The following is an 11,073-nucleotide window of genomic DNA, read 5'->3' on the forward strand; positions in this document are numbered from 1 at the left end:
TTATAAAATCAGTAAACTAAATCACTAAGGAAACCCCTTAAATCATTTTCAATCAATATTTGTACCCTAATTTATCCTAAATTACACTAATACTAAGAAAAAATAACCATTAGTTTAAGTAAAAATCCTTCCCTGTTGAACTTAGACCCCCATGAAGAAACCCACACTTTTCATTTTAACGTTCTAAACTCAGTATACTTGATCACATAGGAAACCCCTTAAATCTTTTTCAATCAATTTTTGTACCCTAATTTATCTTTAATTACACTAATACTAAAAAATAATCACAACTAGTTTAGGTAAAATCCTTTCCTGTTAAATTTAGAGTCCCATGAGGAAACCCATAATTTTCATTTAACGTTCTAAAATCTGTATACTTAATATTCACTTCAGAAACCCCCTAAATATTTTTAAGTCAATATTTATTCCTTAATTTATACTTTATTACATTAACACTAAGAAAAAATAATCATTGGTTTAAGTCAAAATCCATTCCTGTTGAACTTGGACTCCCATGAGGAAACTCATACTTTTCATTTTAATGTTATAAAATCAGTATACTTAATCACTAAGGAAACCCTTCATTCTTTTTCAATCAATATTTGTACCCTAATTTATCCTAAATTACACTAATACTAAGAAATAATAACCATTAGTTTAAGTAAAAATCCTTTTCTATTGAACTTTGACTCTCATGAGGAAACCCATATTTTTAATTTAACATTATGAATTCAGTCTACTTATTCACTTAGGAAACCCCTAAAATCTTTTTCAATCAATATTTGTACCCTAATTTATCCTAAACTACATTAACACTAAGAAATAATCACCATTAGTTTAAGTAAAAGTTCTTTCCTATTGAACTTAGACCTCATTAGAAAAACCATTCTTATTATTTTAAAGTTCTAAAATCAGTATGTTTTCACTTAGAAAACCCCTTAAATTTTTTTTCAGTCAATATTTGTACCCTAATTTATCCTAAATTACACTAATTGTAAGAAATATTCATCATTAGTATAAGTAAAAATCCTGTCCTATTAAACTTGGACTCCCATGGGAAACCCATAATTTTAATTTAAACGTTATGAATTCAGTATAGTTATTCACTTAGGAAACCCCTTAAATCTTTTTCAATCAAAATTTGTACCCTAATTTATCCTAAACTACACTAAAACTAGGAAATATTCATTATTAGTTTAAGTAAAAATCCTTTCCTATTGAACTTAGACCCCCATGAGGAAACTCATACTTTTCATTTTAACACTCTTAAATCAGTATACTAAATCACTTAGGAAACCCCTTAAATCTTTTTCAATCAATATTTGTACCCTTATTTATCTTAAATTACACTAATACTATGAATTAATCATCATTAGTTTAAGTAAAAATCTTTTCCTATTGAACTTAGACTTCCATAAGGAAACCCTTAATTTTCATTTTAACGTTTTAAAATCAGTATAGTATTTATTTAGGAAACCCCCCCTAAATTTTTTTTCAGTCAATATTTGTACCCTAATTTATCTTAAATTACACTAATACTAAGAAATAATCTCCATTAGTTTAAGTAAAAATCCTTTCCTATTGAACTTAGACCCCCATGAGGAAACTCATACTTTTCATTTTAACACTCTTAAATCAGTATACTAAATCTTTTAGGAAACCCCTTAAATCTTTTTCAATCAATATTTGTACCCTTATTTATCCTAAATTACACTAATACTAAGAAATAATCACCATTAGTGTAAGTTAAATCCTTTCCTGTACAATTTAGACTCCCATGAGGAAACCCATAATTTTTATTTTAACGTTATGAAATCAGTATACTTGATCACTTAAGACACCCCCTAAATCTTTTTCAATCAATATTTGTATCCTTATTTATCTTAAATTACACTAATACTATGAATTAATCATCATTAGTTTAAATAAAAATCTTTTCCTATTAAACTTAGACTTCCATAAGGAAACCCTTAATTTTCATTTTAACGTTATGGATTCAGTATACTTATTCACTTAGGAAACCCTCCTTTTTTTAAATCAATATTTGTACCCTAATTTATCCTAAACTACACTAATGTTAAGAAATAATCATCATTAGTTTAAGTAAAAATCCTTTTCTATTGAACTTTGACTCTCATGAGGAAACCCATATTTTTAATTTAACATTATGAATTCAGTCTACTTATTCACTTAGGAAACCCCTAAAATCTTTTTCAATCAATATTTGTACCCTAATTTATCCTAAACTACATTAACACTAAGAAATAATCACCATTAGTTTAAGTAAAAGTTCTTTCCTATTGAACTTAGACCTCATTAGAAAAACCATTCTTATTATTTTAAAGTTCTAAAATCAGTATGTTTTCACTTAGAAAACCCCTTAAATTTTTTTTCAGTCAATATTTGTACCCTAATTTATCCTAAATTACACTAATTGTAAGAAATATTCATCATTAGTATAAGTAAAAATCCTGTCCTATTAAACTTGGACTCCCATGGGAAACCCATAATTTTAATTTAAACGTTATGAATTCAGTATAGTTATTCACTTAGGAAACCCCTTAAATCTTTTTCAATCAAAATTTGTACCCTAATTTATCCTAAACTACACTAAAACTAGGAAATATTCATTATTAGTTTAAGTAAAAATCCTTTCCTATTGAACTTAGACCCCCATGAGGAAACTCATACTTTTCATTTTAACACTCTTAAATCAGTATACTAAATCACTTAGGAAACCCCTTAAATCTTTTTCAATCAATATTTGTACCCTTATTTATCTTAAATTACACTAATACTATGAATTAATCATCATTAGTTTAAGTAAAAATCTTTTCCTATTGAACTTAGACTTCCATAAGGAAACCCTTAATTTTCATTTTAACGTTTTAAAATCAGTATAGTATTTATTTAGGAAACCCCCCCTAAATTTTTTTTCAGTCAATATTTGTACCCTAATTTATCTTAAATTACACTAATACTAAGAAATAATCTCCATTAGTTTAAGTAAAAATCCTTTCCTATTGAACTTAGACCCCCATGAGGAAACTCATACTTTTCATTTTAACACTCTTAAATCAGTATACTAAATCTTTTAGGAAACCCCTTAAATCTTTTTCAATCAATATTTGTACCCTTATTTATCCTAAATTACACTAATACTAAGAAATAATCACCATTAGTGTAAGTTAAATCCTTTCCTGTACAATTTAGACTCCCATGAGGAAACCCATAATTTTTATTTTAACGTTATGAAATCAGTATACTTGATCACTTAAGACACCCCCTAAATCTTTTTCAATCAATATTTGTACCCTTATTTATCTTAAATTACACTAATACTATGAATTAATCATCATTAGTTTAAATAAAAATCTTTTCCTATTAAACTTAGACTTCCATAAGGAAACCCTTAATTTTCATTTTAACGTTATGGATTCAGTATACTTATTCACTTAGGAAACCCTCCTTTTTTTAAATCAATATTTGTACCCTAATTTATCCTAAACTACACTAATGTTAAGAAATAATCATCATTAGTTTAAGTAAAAATCCTTTCCTATTGAACTTAGACCCCAATGAGGAAACTTATATTTTTCATTTTAACGCTCTTAAATCAGTATACTAAATCACTAAGGAAACCCCTTAATAAAATCTTTTTCAATCAATATTTGTACCCTAATTTATCCTAAATTACACTAATACTAAGAAATAATCACCATTAGTGTAAGTTAAATCCTTTCCTGTTAAATTTAGACTCCCAATAGGAAACCCATATTTTTCATTTTAACATTATAAAATCAGTATACTTGATCACTTAGTACACCCCCTAAATCTTTTTCAATCAATATTTGTACCCTAATTTATCTTAAATTACACAAATACTATGAATTAATCCTCATTAGTTTAAGTAAAAATCTTTTCCTATTGAACTTAGACTTCCATAAGGAAACCCTTAATTTTCATTTAAACGTTCTAAAATCAGTATAGTATTTATTTAGGAACCCCCCCCCCCCCCCCTAAATTTTTTAATCAATATCTGTATCCTAATTTATCTTAAATTACACTTATACTAAGAAATAATCTCCATTAGTTGAAGTAAAAATCCTTTTCTATTGAACTTAGACTCCAATGAAGAAACCTGCATAACTTTAATTTAAACGTTATGAATTCAGTATACTTATTCACTTAGGACACCCCCTAAATCTTTTTCAATCAATATTTGTACCCTAATTTATCCTTAATTACACTAATGTTAAGAAATAATCTCCATTAGGTTATATAAAAATCCTTTCCTATTGAAATTAGACCCCTATGAGGAAACTCATACTTTTCATTTTAACACTCTTAAATCAGTATACTAAATCACTAAGGAAACCTCTTAAATCTTTTTCAATCAATATTTGTACCCTAATTTATCCTTAATTACACCAATACTAAGAAATAATCACCATTAGTGTAAGTTAAATCATTTCCTGTTAAATTTAGACTCCCAATAGGAAACCCATATTTTTCATTTTAACATTATAAAATCAGTATACTTGATCACTTAGTACACCCCCTAAATCTTTTTCAATCAATATTTGTACCCTAATTTATCTTAAATTACACAAATACTATGAATAATCATCATTAGTTTAAGTAAAAATCTTTTCCTATTGAACTTAGACTTCCATAAGGAAACCCTTAATTTTCATTTAAACGTTCTAAAATCAGTATAGTATTTATTTAGGACCCCCCCCCCCCTTAAATTTTTTTAATCAATATCTGTATCCTAATTTATCTTAAATTACACTAATACTAAGAAATAATCTCCATTAGTTGAAGTAAAAATCCTTTTCTATTGAACTTAGACTCCCATGAAGAAACCCATAACTTTAATTTAAACGTTATATATGAATCCAGTATACTTATTCACTTAGGACACCCCCTAAATCTTTTTCAATCAATATTTGTACCCTAATTTATCCTAAATTACACTAATGTTAAGAAATAATCTCCATTAGGTTATATAATAATCCTTACCTATTGAACTTAGACCCCCATGAGGAAACTCATACTTTTCATTTTAACACTCTTGAATCAGTATACTAAATCACTAAGAAACCCCTTAAATCTTGTTCAATAATATTTGTACCCTAATTTATCCTAAATTACACCAATACTAAGAAATAATCACCATTAGTGTAAGTTAAATCCTTTCCTGTTAAATTTAGACTCCCATGAGGAAACCCATAATTTTCATTTTAACGTTATAAAATCAGTATACTTGATCACTTAGGACACCCCCTAAATCTTTTTCAATCAATATTTGTATCCTAATTTATCTTAAATTACACTAATACTATGAATTAATCCTCATTAGTTTAAGTAAAAATCTGTTCCTATTAAACTTAGACTTCCATAAGGAAACCCTTAATTTTCATTTTAACGTTATGAATTCAGTATACTTATTCACTTAGGAAACCGTCTAAATCTTTTTCAATCAATATTTGTATCCTAATTTATCCTAAACTACACTAATGTTAAGAAATAATCATCATTAGTTTAAGTAAAAATCCTTTCCTATTGAACTTAGACCCCAATGAGGAAACTCATACTTTTCATTTTAACACTCTTAAATCAGTATACTAAATCACTAAGGAAACCCCTTAAATCTTTTTCAATCAATATTTGTACCCTAATTTATCCTAAATTACACCAATACTAAGAAATAATAACCATTAGTGTAAAAGTTAAATCCTTTTCTGTTAAATTTAGACTCCCATGAGGAAACCCATAATTTTCATTTTAACGTTATAAAATCAGTATACTTGATCACTTAGGACACCCCCTAAATCTTTTTCAATCAATATTTGTATCCTAATTTATCTTAAATTACACTAATACTATGAATTAATCATCATTAGTTTAAGTAAAAATCTGTTCCTATTAAACTTAGACTTCCATAAGGAAACCCTTAATTTTCATTTTAACGTAATATGAATTCAGTATACTTAATCACTTAGGAAACCGTCTAAATCTTTTTCAATCAATATTTGTACCCTAATTTATCCTAAACTACACTAATGTTAAGAAATAATCATCATTAGTTTAAGTAAAAATCCTTTCCTATTTAACTGAGACCCCAATGAGGAAACTAATATTTTTCATTTTAACGCTCTTAAATCAGTATACTAAATCACTAAGGAAACCCCTTAAATCTTTTTCAATCAATATTTGTACCCTAATTTATCCTAAATTACACTAATACTAAGAAATAATCACCATTAGTGTAAGTTAAATCCTTTCCTATTAAATGTAGACTCCCAATAGGAAACCCATATTTTTCATTTTAACGTTATAAAATCAGTATACTTGATCACTTAGGACACCCCCTAAATCTTTTTCAATCAATATTTGTACCCTAATTTATCTTAGATTACACAAATACTATGAATTAATCCTCATTAGTTTAAGTAAAAATCTTTTCCTATTGAACTTAGACTTCCATAAGGAAACCCTTAATTTTCATTTTAACGTTCTAAAATCAGTATAGTATTTATTTAGGACCCCCCCCCCCTAAATTTTTTAATCAATATCTGTATCCTAATTTATCTTAAATTACACTAATACTATGAATTAATCCTCATTAGTTTAAGTAAAAATCTGTTCCTATTAAACTTAGACTTCCATAAGGAAACCCTTAATTTTCATTTTAACGTTATGAATTCAGTATACTTATTCACTTAGGAAACCGTCTAAATCTTTTTCAATCAATATTTGTACCCTATTTTATCCTAAACTACACTAATGTTAAGAAATAATCATCATTAGTTTAAGTAAAAATCCTTTCCTATTGAACTTAGACCCCAATGAGGAAACTCATACTTTTCATTTTAACACTCTTAAATCAGTATACTAAATCACTAAGGAAACCCCTTAAATCTTTTTCAATCAATATTTGTACCCTAATTTATCCTAAATTACACCAATACTAAGAAATAATCACCATTAGTGTAAAAGTTAAATCCTTTTCTGTTAAATTTAGACTCCCATGAGGAAACCCATAATTTTCATTTTAACGTTATAAAATCAGTATACTTGATCACTTAGGACACTCCCTAAATCTTTTTCAATCAATATTTGTATCCTAATTTATCTTAAATTACACTAATACTATGAATTAATCATCATTAGTTTAAGTAAAAATCTGTTCCTATTAAACTTAGACTTCCATAAGGAAACCCTTAATTTTCATTTTAACGTAATATGAATTCAGTATACTTATTCACTTAGGAAACCGTCTAAATCTCTTTTAATCAATATTTGTACCCTAATTTATCCTAAACTACACTAATGTTAAGAAATAATCATCATTAGTTTAAGTAAAAATCCTTTCCTATTTAACTGAGACCCCAATGAGGAAACTAATATTTTTCATTTTAACGCTCTTAAATCAGTATACTAAATCACTAAGGAAACCCCTTAAATCTTTTTCAATCAATATTTGTACCCTAATTTATCCTAAATTACACTAATACTAAGAAATAATCACCATTAGTGTAAGTTAAATCCTTTCCTATTAAATGTAGACTCCCAATAGGAAACCCATATTTTTCATTTTAACGTTATAAAATCAGTATACTTGATCACTTAGGACACCCCCTAAATCTTTTTCAATCAATATTTGTACCCTAATTTATCTTAGATTACACAAATACTATGAATTAATCCTCATTAGTTTAAGTAAAAATCTTTTCCTATTGAACTTAGACTTCCATAAGGAAACCCTTAATTTTCATTTTAACGTTCTAAAATCAGTATAGTATTTATTTAGGAACCCCCCCCCTAAATTTTTTAATCAATATCTGTATCCTAATTTATCTTAAATTACACTAATACTAAGAAATAATCTCCATTAGTTGAAGTAAAAATCCTTTTCTATTGAACTTAGACTCCCATGAAGAAACCCATAATTTTAATTCAAACGTTATGAATTCAGTATACTTATTCACTTAGGAAACCATCTAAATCTGTTTTAATCAATATTTGTACCCTAATTTATCCTAAACTACACTGATGTTAAGAAATAATCATCAATAGTTTAAGTAAAAATCCTTTTCTATTGAACTTAGACCCCAATGAGGAAACCTGTACTTTTCATTTTAACATTCTAAAATCAATCTGTACACTTAATCACTTAGGGAACCCTCTAAATCTTTTTGGATCATTATCTGTACCAAAAATTATCTTAGATGATACTAATATAAAGAAATAATCACCATTCGCATAAGTAAAATATCATTTATTTTGAAATTTAACCCCATGAGAAAACTCATACTTTTCATTTTAATGATAAAAATCAGTATTTCCTACTAAATCACTTTTTTAAAGTTACTTTCCCTAATATGTTTGTATTAATATATGTAACGTAATTCATCCGTATTTTTAATGAAATTGTACAATTGAAAAGGTATTTTACCAGAAATCTGATTCTAATAACCAGAAAAAAATAGTTGATGTATATGTACTGCCCTTTGATGAAAGAATACATATCACTAATTGAAATCAAATTTATATCCAAAATAACTCATTATGCTTATTTCATTTTATTTTACTCAAATTTCAATCAAGTACATGTATGTGGAAACAGCATAACGATTCCACAGAACACAGCATTACGATTTTTTAGAAAGATAGAGGAAATTAGGATTAAAAGTTGGCATTGTCTACAGAATGTTTTTAAACAGGTATTGTGATAAAAGCTTTGCTGATTGAGGTTAAAAGATCACATATTTTGCTTTTAATACATATTATTTATTTAAAAGAATTAAATATAGGCTCAGTGTTAACCAGTTGGGAAAAAATACCGCTAAATTGAGAGTAATATCACCTATTTTTGATTAGGAATGGGGCCGAATTTCGGCCACTAAGAAGGTACTGATATATCCCTTAAAATATAAGTAATAATCTGTTCCATAATTAAATAAATCTTGAAATAAAATAGACACATTTTAATTCTAAATAAGTTACGATCCCTTCTTTGATTATGAATATGGCAATCGCATGATGTCAAAATTAGATCTCGTGTTCTCTTATCAGTGAAAAACTTAACAGGAAAGACAATGCCTGACCTTGTTATAGTCGTTTACCAGATTTATCTATTAGAATAGAATGATATAATTCCCTAGATATCGAAGAAAAAAATGATACTTACTGTAAACAATTATTTCCATCTTCGAATAGGAAGTTCCGATTGCGCATGCGCTATTTATATCCAATGGAGGAAAGTGTGTAAAGTACTCTTATGGACTCCACGATGCGTGTTAAAAAATTCACATACACACCGGAAACCCAAACATAGTACGATTTTATATTTTTTGAATCAAGTACGATGAGAAATAACGTTTCCGAATGATTTTACTTCCCACTACACGGGTGCATGTAGTGGGAAGAAAAAATGTAGTGGGATAAAACGTGTGTATTCATACTAGTGTAGTGGTATTCAGGTGCTTACAAACACACACACACACACACACACACACACACACACACACACACACACATACTCGTAAAGACATGAAACTCACTACACATGACTTTTCACCAGAAAGTCACTACACTATTTTCTAAGGGTCGTGAAGAAAAAATTTGAGCAAATTTATAAAAGACTGTCTACTCTTATTAGCCTAGGGGGCTGATAATTCGTAAATTCATTATATTAAAAATTTGGGTTTTCCCCTGAACTTCACTACATCAGACCACGTGACCCACCAGTTAGACACACATGATTCTCACTACATTGTCAGGTTTGAAATACACACATGAAACTGACTACTTACATTAATTTTACTTATTTATCCCATCTTCTCATTATCAAATGATTTGATACACCATACATTCTTTGTACAGTTTCTAAAGAATTATAGCACACAAGTTTTGTGATTTATAGTGGATTTTAAATAACGTATGTGGCAACAAACTTTGAGAAAAGTACACACTTAAAAAAAATAAAACGCGTGAAACTTAGGACTAAGCTAACGCAGTTTGAAAAAAAAAATTCAAAGTGCGTTATGATGGAACTTCAACATTTTTTATTATCGAAACACTTAACGCACTTTAAAAAAATATGTTTAAATAGAAAAATCTGGAATTGAATTTCTAATTTGCTGATTGTATGATGAATTGTTAACACTAGTAAATCTCATTAACCGTCTTTGAGAACGGGGGTGGGTGTGGGTTAACCAATCATACAGGTCAATTACCAGTGCATCATTTACTAGTAATTGATTTCAGGAAGAAGGTTGCCTACCCCTTATCTTTCTATCCAAAACGTATGATATTCACCAACTTGAAGTAAACGTTTCTGACATAGCCCAATGTATCAGATAAGAAGTACATTAATTTTGCTGCATAGACAAAAAAGGAAAAAGGCAATTTCTACGCGATGCAGTTTATGTCATATTTTGATAATTTAAAACTCCTGATTTGTTCTTGTGTAAATTGTCAAACTACGTAAGCTTATGAGAAAAAAATTCGAATCGAGAAACTGTTTATAAAGTAAGCTGAGAATGCATTGGATTCTTTTTTTTTAAAAATATCCCATTGAGCTAAACAATATCAAACCAAGGTTAAAACAATCAGTTATTGTATGTCAATAAAAGTATCAATTATTTGGACCAAATCCTGAACAGTTTTTTATAATATCGACGATATCAACGCACTTTGAAAAATAAATAAAAGCGCGTTTAACTGGTTCCAAAATTACTAGTAACACACTTTGAATTTTTTTCAAAGTGCGAAATATTTCAAAGTGCATGTAACAAACCTATAAATCTTTGGATAAACCCAATTATTTGTTTTTCAAATATTTTTTTGATTTTTGAATAGCTAAAACCGAATGTTGTTATTAGAACAACTAATGGACCGTGGCAGTTTAGTTATTGAAAGAGAAAAACTATCACAGGCCCCTTCTACCTACATGTACATGTATATCACACGCATATACAAGCATCCATCATCTTTCATTTTCAGCCAAAGCTGTATGGTTATTCAAAGACAGAATAACCGCACAACTTTTGAGTAGAGCAC

General features: G+C 27.9%; 1 protein-coding gene and 1 long non-coding RNA gene across 11 annotated transcripts in view; both read right to left on the reverse strand.

Annotated features, from left to right (window-relative positions):
* Positions 1-10,716, reverse strand: part of LOC128184251 (uncharacterized) — a 15,363-nt gene extending 4,647 nt beyond the window's left edge. The window contains exon 1 of the long non-coding RNA XR_008243710.1: positions 9,200-10,716. This is a non-coding gene — a long non-coding RNA (uncharacterized LOC128184251). The remainder of the gene's footprint in view (positions 1-9,199) is intronic.
* LOC128184204 (sulfotransferase 1B1-like) overlaps positions 1-11,073 on the reverse strand; it is a 38,068-nt gene that overhangs the window by 9,661 nt on the left and 17,334 nt on the right. The gene's annotated exons all lie outside the window — the stretch shown is intronic.

This window comes from Crassostrea angulata, chromosome 1 (assembly GCF_025612915.1).
Source record: "Crassostrea angulata isolate pt1a10 chromosome 1, ASM2561291v2, whole genome shotgun sequence".
In the NCBI taxonomy this organism is placed as follows: Eukaryota; Metazoa; Mollusca; class Bivalvia; order Ostreida; family Ostreidae; genus Magallana; species Magallana angulata.